Source organism: Rhipicephalus sanguineus, chromosome 2 (assembly GCF_013339695.2).
Source record: "Rhipicephalus sanguineus isolate Rsan-2018 chromosome 2, BIME_Rsan_1.4, whole genome shotgun sequence".
NCBI classification, from domain to species: domain Eukaryota; kingdom Metazoa; phylum Arthropoda; class Arachnida; order Ixodida; family Ixodidae; genus Rhipicephalus; species Rhipicephalus sanguineus.
This window is the reverse complement of record NC_051177.1, coordinates 56544544-56560036: the sequence shown is the minus strand read 5'-3', so window position 1 is coordinate 56560036 and position 15493 is coordinate 56544544. Positions and strand designations below refer to the sequence as shown.

Here is a 15493-nt window from a genome sequence, read left to right as displayed (position 1 = left end):
ATCTAATTAAGAAAAATAAAAGTTTGATGTTTGTAATATACACACAGTGTTTCTCACTCTTTATATGATGATTGATGGGGTGTTACACAGAAGATTCACGGTTTACCGATGATTCCCTCTGGAGCTTCGACCCACTCATCATCATTCACCACGTGGATATGCTGTGAATTTTGTTTGTTTTTCGAAACTCTTTCCTGACCCGTTTGCACACAATGGATGTTCCCTCTACATTTTACCACCCAAAGATGGGCGCTTCACAGCGAAAAAAAAAAAAGTCCAGTCTTATCAAAACTGCGGATGGCAAACGTATCAGTAACGTGACTATCCGTATCTTCTCTCTTTCCTTCTTTTTATCCCTTTATCTCCGACTCCATGCGTATACGATAGCAAACCGAACGCGCGACTATTTGGTCTTCTCGCCTTTTCTTTCTTCTCCCTCTCAAGAGAGCTCTCGTTTGAACTGTTCTGTTCGTGTTACACTCATCAATAACTAACAGGGATATTATGGTTATTAATAAAGAAGAAAATATTCTAGAGTGACTATGCCCGCACAGTACTGTCCCTAACAAACTACGGAAATGTGCTTCCACGCGCGTACTTTCTCTCTCGCATCTTCTTACTTGTTCGGAACGCGAACCACATCCGATGCGCCCCACAGTCTGCATCTCTTGTCGGGTTCTCAATCAGGGTGTCCGTTCTGCCGGAAAATAAAGCGACGAGTACAGCGAGCACTGGAGATAAAATCTGAAAAAAAAGAAGAGAAAGAAAGAAAAACGAGCGAGGTAAGCCGATGAAGGAACGAAGAACAAAACGGCAGTAATGCGAAAGCAGCGAGAGGGCAATGATGCCGCAGGGCTTGAGAACGAAGGGGTTGGGGGAGGACCTCTCTGTTTCTCTCACTGAGACTTTTTCCTTCTAATCCAGTGTTTCGGCTGCTGGCGGTGGCGTACTGCGTGACGAGTGCTGCACGGCGGCGGAGGCTGGTGATCTGTTTTCACTGCCGAGCTTTAATTAATTGAGTACGCGTATAATTAACGCTGGTCGAACCAGCTCCTTTCTGCGCTTGCTGCAGCATCTGCATGCGAGTTACCCTGAAGTGCCACCAAATGCGCGCGCTTCCGGATCGAGGGCACCCATCAAAACTTCATTTAGACAGCGTAAAGAAAGTTTACTGAGCACTTTCTGGGAAGCACGCAGAGTGACTGCACAGCATAGGCTCATACGTACTATGTTGGCTACTATCCGTACAACTTGGCGGATTAGTGCGGTGTCCCATTTAGTGAGTATTAGTAGTAGTGTGCACAGGGTGTTGAAAGGAGTGCTCACCCCCGCCACTCTCCGAAAGCTTTCTGCTCCTAACGTGGTTTTGCACTGCCTACGTGAACGGCCCACCTTTGACCAGGCGGCGATGACATACAATGGCGTCATCATGTGACGTCACAGTGACGTCATGGCGACGCCACAAGTTTTGGAGATATGTGACGTCATGATGACGTCTATGGTGATGACATCACGTGATGATTTTTTGCATCATTCGTGTTGACGCCGACGACGACGGTCAATTTTCGTGTTTGATCAGGCATCCGTGGCCTCCGCGATTGGCACCGGGCGCGTTGCCGGTGCCAATCGCGGAGGCCACGAGGCATCTAAGGCTTTCGCCTTAAAACATTAACGCGATAGCGTTAAAGAGCTTGTTTAGCAGAAATTTCGGTGTCGGTGTCGGCGTCGGCGTCATTGGTTGTGAGCGAAAAATCAGTGTTGTCCGTGAGCGAAGCATCGAGAAAGATGCAAATAAAATTAATAATAAAAATCCTAGGTTCGAGTGAGAATCGAACCCAGGACGTTTGCATGGCAAGCAGGTGTTCTACACCAGAGCCACGCCATTGCTTGAAACTGTTTCGAAAAAAAAAAAACACTTTATGAGAGAGAGAGAGAGAGAAGGAATGTAGGAAAGCCAGGGAGATTAACTAGACAATGCGTCCAGTTTGCTACCCTACACATGGGAAGGGGGAATAGGGGAGTAAAGAGAGAGAGAGAGAGAAGGATAGACACATGTCACATCATACACACAGTGCCGGGTTTCACAGGCGGTCGCTCAATAGGGTTCTTTTCAAGTACCGCAGGAGGGCTCGTGTGGCTTTCTGGGCTGATATGCTGCGCGACCAGGTTCCTAAGATCTTTGCTTCATTAAAGGGCCGGTCATCCAGGCTACCGAAGGCACACTGGAGAGTCCGGCGATCTTCATCAAATTGGTCACAGTTGCACAAGAGATGTTCAATAGTCTCTATACAATTGCAGCTTTCGCACATGGATGAATCGGCCATGTCAATGCGATGGCTGAATGAGTTAGTAAAGGCTACACCGATCCACAACCGGCACAGCATTGTAGCGTCACGTCGAGAAATCTTGGATGGCAGTTGTAGCTGGAGTAATGATTCAAGGTTCTTAGGGCGAGAATTGGAGTTAAGCGGAGAATTCCAGTGCGCAAGCGTGGCATTATGTGCGATGCGACGAAGTTCTCTAGTTGCATCTACTCTTGACAAGGGTATGAACAGTGTGGGCGCACCATCGTGGGCACATCGGGCAGCGTCGTCAGCGAGGTGGTTACCACTGATGCCACAGTGACCCGGCAGCCATTGTAAAACAATGTCGTGTCCTTGATTAGCGGCGCGATGACAAATTGCATTGATATCAGGCACCAACTGGTGGTAGTTTCCACGTCGTAGACTTCGCACGCATTGAAGGGCTGCCTTGGAGTCGCAGAATATGACCCATCTACTAGGGGATCCTTGCATAACAAACTCCATAGCGGCTTGAAGAGCGGCGAGCTCGGAGCCCGTAGATGTCGTGACGTGTGATGTCTTGAACTTGACGGTGATTGATCGAGATGGTATCACAAAGGCACCTGTCGAACTTCCCGAGACCGAACCGTATGTGTAAACATGAATTCGGTTAGCATACGACAAATGCAAAAGGTCCAGTGAGATCTGCTTGAGGCCTGCAGATGACAGGCTTGCCTTTTTAGATATCCCCGGCACTTCAAGGTGCACAGTGGGCCGTTTCATGCACCACTCCGGAGATAGTGGTATTGTTGCGGGCGAGAATCTCCATGAGATGGAATGCTGGTTAGCCGCAACAACCTTGGAAAACGCCGCCTTTGGTCTTTCTAGTGGCAAGCTAGCGAGGTAGTAGTCAGGCACTCTGGATATGTAACGGATATGTGCCCGGAGTGTGTCGACAGTTATATATGTAGTGATCGGGTGGTCTTTAGCAATAGCAATCGTTGCTACTGTGTTAGCACACCGAGGTAGCCCCAAGCATGTGCGGAGTACTTGGCCTTGAATGCTTTGCACGACCCGGATGTTAGTTTTTCCGGCGTTGGAAAGCACGGGCGTGCTATACCGCAAATATCCCAAGAAGAACGTCATGTAGCGGTAGGAGCCTCCTTAACGGATGTAATATTGCGTGGCAGAAGCGTAGAATCGTGCCAGGCGTCAAAACATGTGAATTGCGCAACAGTAGGTGCTCTAAAGGCCCACTCATTACAAAGTGCTCAGACATATTTAATCATCGTCAGCAGCAAAAGCATCAGCAAAGTGAGCAGCTACGTTCGCGTGTTGTCTTACGGACACATAGTGGGCCCATCGCTGATTAGCAAAAGGAAGAATTATAGCGTAGGAACTCCGCAACTTTACTTGGCATTCCAGCAGGCCCGTAGCCAGGAATTTTTTTTCCAGGGGGGGGGGGGGGGGCACTTGCTAAAAACCTTGACTATTTAAGAAAAACACTTGTTTTCATTATTTATTTTGGGTAAAAACACCTACTTCACCAAAATTTCGGGGTGCGGGGGGGGGGGGGGGGGCTAGGGCTACGGGCCTACATTCCAGGATAGCTTGAAATGCACAATGGTACGCGCACAGACGTTCGTTTCCTTGCAGCACGGTTGAGGCATCCACCGAGAACCGAAGCCACGTTAGCATTTGAGAAGGCGATGCGCACGGGGCCTGACATAAGCTATAGCGTTCTACTTTTGAAGGCGAAGCTCAAGCGTCCTCCAAGTTTTTTGCGACAATCCCTGGATGACTATTGTCTCCTTATTCCAGGAAACCATGGTTCTTTGCCGACAGCCTGATCCGGTCCAAAATTGCGCTGTTCGAACGCACCTGCGAAAAAAAAAAAAGTTTATCAGAGTAGACGTATCTCACGAAAGAAGCAGGATAGTTGCCAACAGTGGCCCCTGATAATGAAACCATACACGCTTAAAAAAATTGTCGCCCGATAAGAAATGAACAAGTAGGCAACTTATGTATTTTATGCATATGCAGTGTGACGAGGATCCTGAAATAGAAGTCGTGACAAGGATAAACGGCAGCCTGAAACTGTCACTCATGGATAATCGACAGCCACAAGGTGTATATAGAAAAGATGCAATTTGTAATTTGATTCATGCAGACTGGAAAACAGCATAGACATGTCTTGCTATTCTTCTGTGGCCTTTCTCTACAGCGCTCACTATATATATATATATATATATATATATATATATATATATATATATATATATGGAGCACCAGCATGGAGGTACGCGACGTTTTCAATGCCACATTAATGTTGTCAAAACATCGCATGTATTTCGCATTTATTTGAGGTTCGCACGGATATAAGTGAACAATTTGCGGTGTTGTCTCGCGTTGAATGCGAAATGTATGCGCAGATATATGACTGAACGTTTCGCTGTGTTCGGCGCGCATACCTCAGTGACGACTACTTGTGGCTTCGATATTCACTCATTTATGAAGCGGCGCTCTTCGTATTCTCCGGGCTTTTTTTGCTTCTTTTTATCCCTTTAATCCGTTCTCGCTGCGTGGGTTAGTCAACCGGAAGCGCGTCTGGTCGACCTCCCTGCCTTTCCTTCTTCTCGTCTCGTTCTCTCTCTCTTTCGTGTCGAATCGTTATTTGCGTAGCTAATATTATTGCATTACCTAGAGCACGTGCCGGTTTGTTGGCATACCTTACCAAAGAGTTTATAGTGGTGGCAAAATAAAAGAAATAAAAGAAACGAGAACGAGTAAACGCTGGCAAATACGTCTAAAGCAAGTTGTGTCTGACGCAGGGGCCATGCATCGTTAAACAATTTTTCTTCGCGTGCCCTGAAGAAACACACTGTGTCGGGGCTGCGGGTTAAGATTTCGCGCGGAATCGCGTATACCGTTCGCGAACAGTGCCCGTTGCCGCTTGGATCAATTAAGCGCGTTACTCGCCTCATTAGAGCGCTTTGGCGTCTCTATTCAGCTTCTCGCTATAGTCGCTAACGAGATGAACGCAAAGGGGGAGTGCACAGAGCTCACAGTTTGTGTCTGGGGGCGCAGTGAAGTTGCACGGAGATCTCTGTCGAGGTAAATACACCGACACCGTCGTTTCGACCGGATACGAAGGGGGTCCGGGACGCGACGAACGCGTGCTTTGCGTATAACGTGACGAATCGGATAACAACGCTGCCGCCACCGTGGCGAGCGTATCGCTCGCCTTTTATATCGTATTGAGCATGGGTGTGCGGGAAGCCGATACCGCCGCTTCGACTACAAGATAGCTCACTGCCAGGAGGAAATGTCCAAGGCGGGTACGGATGGCTTGCATTGACGTCACTGACACCGCCGTGTTGGAGCACCAGCATGGGGGGACACGACGTTCACAATGTCACGTTAATGTTGTCACAACATCGCATGCAGTTTATCTCTTTATACAAGCACAGAGGCGTTCCTGCCACGTCGTTGTCACATTGAAGCAGGTTAACCACAACTTGCTTGTCATCAAAGCCGCCATCGTGGAGTGCTAGTATGTTCAGAAGCTGTGTCCATGACGTCACATGCAAGATGTCTATACTGTGACGTGATCCACGCGAGCGATCATTTGCGGACGGGATTTGAACGCGTACCTTAGTCAAGACGTGTTTACGAAGCTGTCGATAACGGTGGCTGACGATAGCTGCATGTTTGGTAGTCCGCTCGAACTTGGTGCTTGGTGCATGGACAGACGAGTGAATCAGTCTGAGCACCACGCTTTGTGTGCGCCTGTTTTGAATTGCACTGGCGGGTGCTTATGTCAACGCGCCAGGAGCTTGAGCTACAGTTCAGTTTGCTCTATGACGTGCGCGAAGGAACACAAACTGCATGCGATTTAAGTGCACATACACTATTAGTGGTGCTTGCACCCGGGCAGTCGTGTTTTCATGGCTTGATAAATAACGTTACTTTAGTTCATAGACTATTTTAGGTCTCATCTTTACGATCTTGGAAACTGGTAGTCATTTTTTTTTTGGTATGATGGCTTACTTAATGAAAATGTGCTTGTAAAGCACAAATCACACGTATGTATTCCTGTTTGGATCGTGCGGCTGCGATACTGCGACACCGTGTCGGACCTTCTCAAGCCGGTTGTCACTCACCCGCCTTACGAAGTTCCTTAGTCATATGGAAGCACTTCCTTGCGTCACTTTCAACTCCTTTCATACACGCGTTTCCGCAGTTGCGTTTCTTTGTGCTCACACCGGAATCCGTAATGAGCTTACGCCGTAAATAAGTCATGCAGCGCCACAGCGAAAAATACATAAACTGCGAGGGGTGCGTCTTTACGGCGAATGTCGCAAACAGGCAAGAACAGGCCTACAAGCCCTACAATTCTGCACACTGGAGCGCTTCCTTGAAATCATTTACAACCACATCACCGTGCAGCTTGTGCACTGGCGTGGTGCGACAACGCAGCGGGTGAGGCTCGCTCCTTTGTTCACGCTTGAGCAGCCCAAGTTTATCCACCACGCGTATGCATACACGCTCCACTCTCCGGCAGGCGCACCATTAGTGACCTTTCCTCAAATTAACAACGGTACTGGAAAGGGGGGGGGGGGGGGTGTCGCGCTGCGGGCCGCAGAGGCCGCGATACGTCAACAAACACGTGGTGCTGGCGTTCGCGAACATTCGACGACGTCTGTATCAACAGTTTCCTACAGGCCTATGCGCCCCTTTAGCGCTTCAGCTCTCCTATAGATACATGCATCGCGAACACTCTGGTAGTTTCGGGTGGCAATCAACCAACGGATAAAACGTGCCACTCGCCGCCTGCTCCTTTTGCGTGTGCACTCAGCCGCGCCCTTCGAGCTTAGGCAGCAGAGCGGGGAAGGACCCACTGAGGGTGCACTGGCCATTATGTACGAGCAGTTAAGCCATGAGTTAGTGGCCTGTGCGGCAGTGAAACAGGAGGGCATCCGCGGCGTTCTACGTAGAGAACGAGGCACGTTCTCATGCATATAACGACCGGAGTATAAGTTCGGCCGACACAATGCTCTGTCCCTCGCGCAAACGAGCAGTTTTGTAGCGAATGTTTGCATTTAGAGCGTATAGCATAGATGCCAGTATTTCTCTGAGGTTGAAACGACTTTCACGTGCTTGTAAAAATGTGAGGGTGATCCTAAAAATAAAAATTAAGGCTTGCAATCAGGGGCGTAGCCAGAAATTTTTTTCGGGGGGGGGGGGGGGGGGTTCAACCATACTTTATGTATGTTCGTGCGTGCGTTTGTGTGTGTGCGTGTATATATACGCAAGCAAAACTAAAAAATTTCGGGGGGGGTTTGAACCCCCCCCAACCCCCCCCCCCCCCCCCTTGGCTACGCCCCTGCTTGCAATGACCACGAGCGTATTCGTGAAAGCGACTTTTTTTTTCGAAACGGCGATTTCGCAGCTGAATCGTTTGAACGGCTCGCGAATGATGCGATAAGCAATAATCTATTCAAGGAAGTGCAATATCCACTTAGTTTATTATCGTGGCACTGTTGCGACGATCCTGTGCAATTTCGCCGTCATGGTCGGTATAAAGCCCAAGAGCCGCACGCGCTGCACGCAGCGAGCGCTACGGCTAGAGTGTGCCGAGAAGGAAGGTCGCTTGAATCGCGCCTAATGTTGCATGTCACATGATCAAGCGCGAGAGGAGGAGTGGGGGTCGCGTGGGCAACCCCGCATAATGGCTACTCATGGAAGTCTAACGTTGGCTAAATAAGAGCTAATAACAGGTTGGATTGCTATATGTTGCTTAAGCGACGCAATTAGGAATAATGCTTACGTATTATCTGACAATTTCCCAGCAGAGAGTTCCCGCCAAGTTTTTCGTTTCACACGATGAACGGTAGCTAATATATGGCACTTTCTCCGCCATTTGCAGCGTATTGAGTGTACTCCGGTTCGTTTTTCTCTTCATTCACAAAAACCGCAGTTAGCCGGTCATGTGGGATGTTCTCGGTTCTCCTAACAGCTGAAATGTCGCTGTCATTGAGGGATATTCCTCTAATGCATTTGTCGGTGTTTCACGGTTTCAAGCATATTAAAACATTAAAAAACATTAAAACTTTAGAAACATTAAAAAACGTTGTCCTTACTGCGGCCTACGCTTGACATGAACTTGCGGCTCACGTCGCACAGGCTCCTTTATCAGTGAAGGCAACCGCAGATTTTACTGCTGCAATGTGGCACGATGCGCAACAGCTTTGCAAAACATGGCCGGCGGGGAAAACGAAATGAAAGACGAAGGCCACCGAGCCTTTACGCTAGTCGCATCCACACACCCCTTGTGTGGATGCGAACTACTACACCTAGGGTGCCACCTCCCAAACCTCTTTTCTCCTGCTCCTTGATTAATGGAAACAATGTTGTGAATGCCGAAGTATATACTGTCGGTGATACACAAACACACAGCCAAAATTGCACTGCGGTTGTCAAAAAAAGAAAAAAAAAGAATGAGACATAACTCGGACGCTTCGTGTACCGTACATTAACCCTAGCAGCTGTAGCTCGCTTTGTATACAGAGCACACGCAACACGCTTACCACGTGCGTTGTTTCTGTGAACGAGCTTCATTTGTCATTCTTGCGCGTGCGCTGCGCATTGTGCGCGCCATCTGTGCACGAAAAGCGGGCCATAGCTCAAAGCGGTCAGTCTCTCCCTCCGGCAGTGCAGTTGACGGCGTTGCCATTGCGGAAGGGCCCGCATCGAGCACGTCTGGCGCAAACGACTGACTCGGGGGTATATTTCATCACTGGCGCTGCTGCGCCCGCCATCATTATCCGATTAAACACCGCGCGCAGCGCACCCGTGTTCTCGTCGACAAATTGCTTGCTCCTTCCGTGGCTCCATTCCTCACCGTGGAGCGTTGGAGCCACGATCGCGCTAGGGGCGCTTTAGTACGAAGCCACGGAGTTTCAGCACGGGCCACTAGCCTCGTTCCGCTGTACCCCCGATATTTATAGTTTCGTTTTTGCCTTCTCACGCGCTCTTCCATCAGCATTTCTCGTCTTCCCCTTCCCCGCTTCTCCCAAAGAGACGCGTGTTGCGACAACACGGGCGTGGAGTGATAACAGAGGGTTAGTGATTTGACGAATTGCGTGGTTGATGACGAGCAGCTTGCTGTCTCTCTCTTTCTAAGATAGATAGATAGATAGATAGATAGATAGATAGATAGATAGATAGATAGATAGATAGATCGATAGATAGATAGATAGATAGATAGATAGATAGATAGATAGATAGATAGATAGATAGATAGATAGATAGATAGATAGATAGATAGATAGATAGATAGATAGATAGATAGATAGATAGTGTAAAGGAAGAGAACAGAGACAACGCCCTTGCTGCAGGCCGGCTGTTCTTATTCTCCTCGTCTTTCCCTTCCTCGTGCTGGTCAAGCACGAGGGCCCAAGCTAGGCTGCCGCTCATCGTCATGACAATAGATAGATAGATAGATAGATAGATAGATAGATAGATAGATAGATAGATAGATAGATAGATAGATAGATAGATAGATAGATAGATAGATAGATAGATAGATAGATAGATAGATAGATAGATAGATAGATAGATAGATAGATAGATAGATAGATAGATAGATAGATAGATAGATAGATAGATGACCGCTTTGAGCTATGGCCCGCTTTTCGTGCACAGGTTACGGTGCTCGACTGCTGACCCGAAGGTCGCGAGATCGAATCCCGGCCGCGGAGGCCGCATTTTCGATGGAGGCGAAAATGCTTGAAGCCCGTGTACTTAGATTTAGGTGCACGTTAAAGGAACCCTGGTGGTCGAAATATCCGGAGCACTCCACTACGGCGTCCCTCATAATCATATCGTGGCCTTGGGACGTTAAATCCCAACACTTGATTGATTAATTAATTCATTACTGTCAACGAAGAGCTGCCGCAGAGCTGCGGATCTAAAGGTGAGGGAACGCGAAGACGATGCCATACGTCGACGAAGAGCGGCGGACCCAGAGTTGAAGGAGAACGAACACCGTTGTCTTTCGTGTTTATGCACAAGTGCGAGGAATAGTAGTACGTCAGGTGCAACCTTCTCTTACTCCCCCTTTCTCGACAGGGGAAGGAAGGGCTTGTAACTTTTTTATTTGCCTCTCTTGTGCTTGGACGTTCCATTTTTCAAGAAATTGTGGATTTCAGTGTCATAGAGTGAGTGAGTGGGTGAGTGAGTGAGTGAGTGAGTGAGTGAGTGAGTGAGTGAGTGAGTGAGTGAGTGAGTGAGTGAGTGAGTGAGTGAGTGAGTGAGTGAGTGAGTGAGTGAGTGAGTGAGTGAGTGAGTGAGTGAGTGAGTGAGTGAGTGAGTGAGTGAGTGAGTGAGTGAGTGAGTGAGTGAGTGAGTGAGTGTACTGCGTGTGTGCACTTCCCAGCTGTAGTCCACCTTGGGATCTGAAGCAGGCATGTCAAGTTCTTATATCTTCGGTCCTCGTTTTATGTGCGCTTATAAGCTTTGTGCTTCAAAATGAATGTTCACCAACTAGCCCATCTCACCGTCTTGCTGCAGGCATAGCTCTGCCTTCGTAGAACGCGAAGGCAAAAACCTATTACGTATAAACGAAGAAAGAAAGAACACGCCCATTTCCTTCGCGTGGTTGGGAACACAGAGGAGGCAAACCTCGCGAATTCGAACGAAGCGGAGGTCGCAGTCTCTCTCGCTGGTTTCAGCTGAAAGCCCGAACTGCTTCGCTGGGATGGTTTTAAAGCTGCTCAGTCAGCTCAAATGACCCGTATGTGCTGACCGCCTTTGACAGCCGACGCGTTCTTTTGATGGAAGGCCTCTCCAAATGTTCGCGATTTCTTTCCCGCTTTGACTGTGTTTCCACCTGTGTGGAAACCTTTCAGGTCGCCTCTGTCTCGGTGTGAATGTAGTTTTCTGCTGTAGTGCTTTAAACAAATACGCATAACAGCAGTTTATAAAAAATCTTGGAATAAAGTGATTCTGTAGCGATACCTTCTGTTAGATTACATGCCACCCCTGTTCCTCTACGGTTCCCAGCCGGCTGATTACATTGATAACGCAGGAGATACTTCGCTCTAACCACTGAAGAACGTTAAATAAAAGTTTAATTAAATTACAATGTTTTACGCGCCAAAATCACGGTATAATTATGAGGCACGCCGTATTGGAGGACTCCGCAATAATTTTACCCACCTGTGTTTCCTTATGTGAAGCTAAGTACACGGGCGTTTGTTTATTTATTTATTTTAGACGCCATCGAGATTCGGTCTCCGTGGCCGGGAATCGAACCCGCGTCCTCGTGCTTAGAGGCACAACGCCATAGACGGCAATCCACGACGGCGGGTACTGGAAAATGGCGTCGCTACAAATTACGGCTCAGCTATTATACCGCAAGCGAACACGTTGAATATGTTGTTCAAGTAGACGTCCGAACAAACCTCTGGAGTGGACGGAGTGCGCGACGGATTAGAACGAACAAAAGCAAATAATTGACCGAGTTTTTCGTGCAACTAACTTGCCTACCTTTCTGATGCACATGTACCGCCGTGTAGGGCGACTGATCTGTATTCCTTTTTAGCGTCTTATCTCGTCGAAGAGCCGTACACAAACGTAACCGCACGACCACCTAAGTTCAGTTCCGCTGAGCCTGCACACGCCTACACGCCCATGGACCAAGTGGGGATCATCAATTTCATAACTGTGTACACACGTTGAGATATATCTGGCATGAGGCAACGATGTATCACACACCTACTCTCCACACCTCCCTGCCTCGTTTGTGAGTTATACCTGCTCCCGATGAGCAAACCCATATCATTTTTTTCCCCCTATAGCACGGTTTTCGTCATCAGTCCTCCGGGAAACGTCATTCGTGCAGAGACGCTACGACGGAAATGTGATCAACGGTGTATTAATAAAAAACATTCGCGCATATCTATGAGATAAATTAAGATAAATCCGAGCCGGGGACGGAATAATAAATTGACGAACGCTAACACGGAAGAAAAGGAAGAGCTTAAAGAAGGAAGCGGGTTATGGGTTTCACGTGCTATGCGTCATCCATACGCGTTTTCTAAAGAACGAGAATGTAGTGAGTGAATGAAGAGGACGGGGAACTCTCAATAAATATTATGCGGCTCTTATAGAGTGAATACGCTTGCGAGTCCGCGCGCGCTCGTACGGTGCGCATGTTCGACGCACAATTACTCGAGGCGCGTATACAACGTGAACAAAAAGAAGAGGCTGTCGACCCGTGTCCCAGAGGTGCTCCATCTTCGTCAGATCGCTTGTCTTCGATCGTCTACATGTACGTACGTGGCGAAGCGTGATTTTGGTGGACGTTCTTGGCAAGAAGGGGCGAGCTCTATGGTTGTGTCGGTTATTCCTTAAGTGATGTATAACCCTCGTTTTTTGTTGTATTTTTGATGAACGTGATGTGTAGCTTTGTGAGACTGAATGACTGAAGATGTGTTCAACAGTAGAAGGGGCGGGGGGAGCTGGAGTAGGGGGTTGGGGAGGGGGATGCTTTTCACTCTCCGCCTCCCACTTTTTCGATTCGGGCACGTGGGAGGTTCTCTTTTTGTTATAGGTAAATATCTTTTTTTTTTTGTTAGGGTGATATATTCAGTATCCTAGGTAGATCACTGTCGTCGGCTCTCGTTCTACCTGTTGCTTTTCCAGCACCGTTCTTTTAGACGACTTTTGTTATTATTTTTCAATCTCGTCGTGGTAGAGTATATCGAACGTCTCGAGTGGTGCTTACGTTGTAGGCACGTGACGATTTAAAATACATCGTGCCGCATTACAACAAAATATACTACCTATATACTTGAGCCGACAATATGTAGCAGCTCATGCGGAAAGAAATAAAGAAGAAGCCCATAGTCGTATTTTTTTTTACATTTAAGATCTAACTTTGAACTTTCTGAGAGGATTGAAAAAATTGTTAATTTGTTGTCATGATTATTATGTTATTGCGTGCTAACGTTTCTGTAAACCTTGCTTCATTGCGCATTGCACGTCCAGCCTGCTACTGAAAACGGCTCGGCTAGCAGTAACGCATAAATGAAATAGAAATATTAGTATGCGGAAAACGCTTCGATATACAAGATATTTATTTATCTAGGGCCAATAAGGTTAAAATAGCTCTTGTACGCAATATTTTTGTTCTATTTTTTTTTTTAGTGATACTACACGATTTCTAATCTTGAATGTTTTCTCTCTTGTTTAGATCCCCCTGCCTTTCTCTATACGGGAGAAAAAGACAACAAAGCGAAATTTTCGAGCACTCTCTTTGGTTTAGAACAGCAACGGCACGAAGTTGCGATGGAATCAGTGAAGAACTGCACATACACAGTGTCTCCATAAGATAGACACAACAGAAAAGCACCTACAAAACAAGAATAGCAATACTGTGACGTGAGTCTTGGTGCTTTGCTTAGAGGCAGTCAAGCGAAACGAAGGATTGATCCACTCCCTTTCATCACAGTTTTCGGTGTGGCGATATCAGTAAGGGTTCGTAATAAACACTGTGACCATATAGACGCTTCATACGCGCGCGCCGGGACATGCGCTATATATGTATAACGCTTGTAGATGCGGACACGCCGGAAGGCTAGCGAAGGAAACAAGTACTATGGGGTTTTATGACTGCAGCGTCTACGTCCGCAGCAATTACTAAGGGGCCACAGTTGATGAGAACCCGGATTTTCTTTGCTCATGTTGAAAGATGATGCGCTGCTTGCAAGGCCTCTATGGCAGCAGCATATCTGAGGTGCAGAAAGGAAAGCAAAATGTTTATTGCTCAATTACGTAATGGCGCTTCGAATAGATCGTGTCTGATGGGAGCACGGCGAGGATCTTCGTTATGGAAAGATATGAGGAACAAAAAAAAAAGACAAAGGAGCAACACGGAAGTGGTCAAGTGCACTTCGTACTGTATTAGAGCTCCAAGAGTATGATTACCGAGATATACACCACGCATCGAAGGCGCAGGAAACAGTCAGAGCAGATCAGTGAATGGTGTTCTGACGATGAGTACAGTAATCAGAGATTCGATTCCTCGCCGCGGTGGTTGTATTTCGCCGGAAAACGAACGCCAATACTAAAGTTGCTTAGATAAGGTGTACTAGACTGTCTCGCGGTGGAAGTTGATCTGATGTCTTCCATTAGTTCACCTTCGGGAGAGCTCCCAGCATCGTTAAAGAATGTGTTTCTGATGTGGTCCTTGAGGAGGAGGAGGAGAATGTAACGCCATCTCATGCAGCCCTTGCGGGAACACGGCTCAGCGCCTAAGCTGTCTTCGTGATTAAGGAGAAAGTAATAATGCAAGAGCATGCGCGAACACAGTAGTTTACATACTATAGTTTCAGTAGTATGTAGTATCAACGCGCATGCAATAACGACAGTAATTGCTTCTGTAACCATGAAGCTATACATATCTATAACATATTTATGTATAAAACTGCGCATTCAGTATGGAGAGCGCCCGCATACTTTGCGACGGCTTTGAAAAGACCACGCACTTAGGAGGCCGATCAAATATTCATCAGAAAGAGCGTCCCAATTCCCACGCCCACCGTCAAGTTCCCAATGCCTCGGCTCCCGCAAAACCACCAGCGTATCGGCCGCTAATTGAACCTATCCGAGGCAGCAGTGAAAGTGACCTCCCTCTGCATGGATTTCAGTCATGCTGCTGGATGTCAGTGGTAGCGCCAGCCGTGACCTTCTGGAGAAGCATATATATATATGCTTCTGGATATATGCTTCTGAATATATATATATGCTTCAGAAGCATATATATGCTGCTGGATGTCAGTGGTAGCGCCAGCCGTGACCTTCTGGAGAATCATATATATATATGCTTCTGGATATATGCTTCTTAATATATATATATGCTTCAGAAGCATATATATACTGCTGGATGTCAGTGGTAGCGCCAGCCGTGACCTTCTGGAGAAGCATATATATATATATATATATATATATATATATATATATATATATATATATATATATATATATATATATATATATATATATATATATATATATATATATATATATATATATATAAATATATGCTTCTGAATATATATATATATATATGCTTCAGAAGCATATATATGCTGCTGGATGTCAGTGGTAGCGCCAGCCGTGACCTTCTGAAGAAGCATATATAT

At 47.0% G+C, this 15493-nt stretch overlaps 1 long non-coding RNA gene across 1 annotated transcript in view; it reads right to left on the bottom strand.

Annotated features, from left to right (window-relative positions):
• Positions 1-3922: 3922 nt before the first annotated feature.
• Positions 3923-15493, bottom strand: part of LOC119383001 (uncharacterized) — a 160423-nt gene continuing 148852 nt past the window's right edge. The window contains exon 3 of the long non-coding RNA XR_005181593.2: positions 3923-4163. This is a non-coding gene — a long non-coding RNA (uncharacterized LOC119383001). The remainder of the gene's footprint in view (positions 4164-15493) is intronic.